Source organism: Trachymyrmex septentrionalis, unplaced genomic scaffold (assembly GCF_001594115.1).
Source record: "Trachymyrmex septentrionalis isolate Tsep2-gDNA-1 unplaced genomic scaffold, Tsep1.0 scaffold2, whole genome shotgun sequence".
NCBI classification, from domain to species: Eukaryota; Metazoa; Arthropoda; class Insecta; order Hymenoptera; family Formicidae; genus Trachymyrmex; species Trachymyrmex septentrionalis.
In genome coordinates, this window is record NW_017305179.1 from 2046603 (window position 1) to 2047464 (window position 862).

Here is an 862-nt window from a genome sequence, read left to right on the forward strand (position 1 = left end):
CTCTCTCTCTCTCTCTCTCTCTCTCTCTCTCTCTCTCGCACTTTTCTCTCTTTTTTTCTTATTATAGAATCTTTGATTGATACGAAATCGCTTTTCCTTGAATGTCGAAAGTTTACCACTGATAACGATGAACTTAGCCCCGACGGGAGAAAATTTTTACTTCAATTGAATCATAAAGTTTGAGATTTAATTACACGGGGACACGATTACCTCTCATCGATATTTTCGCCGAGAAAAAAAATTTTCTCCAAGTTGACTAAAGCAACTACGGTTAACAGGACGTCAGGTTTACACGGTAGGGAGAAGGGGGAGGTGGAGGGGGAGGAGGGGAGGGGGAAGGGGAAATATAAAAAGAATGTTTTTATTAGAACAGACTAGCCCCGAGCGTCTATTAAAAACCATCGCGATCGGATCGATCATCCCGTTCGTTTCACCTCGCCTCGACGACGCTAAGCAGCAGTAACAGCATCAGCGACGGTAGCAACACAACGGCATCCCTCGCGCGGCGGGGGATGCCGTGTCCGAGATATTAATTAGCACGGAGATACCCGGGGTGTGTGTGCACACGGGTGCGCGATACATATCTACCCAGGGTTGATGCGTCTGTGTCTGGCTATACCTGAAAAGCCATGCCTAAACCTACCTGCCGACGACGCCGAGAAGGTCTCAGCAACACGATATATTGATTACGTCGTAGGGACAGAGAGAGAGAGAGAGAGAGAGAGAGAGAGAGAGAGAGAGAGGCGGATGAAGGGAGAGAGCGAGAGAGAGAATATGTCGGAGTAAACCAGAGTAACGCGGAGCGCGCCAAGCACGTCGAGATAGAACAGCAGAATTCGTCGAGGTGCGCCGGGATATACGC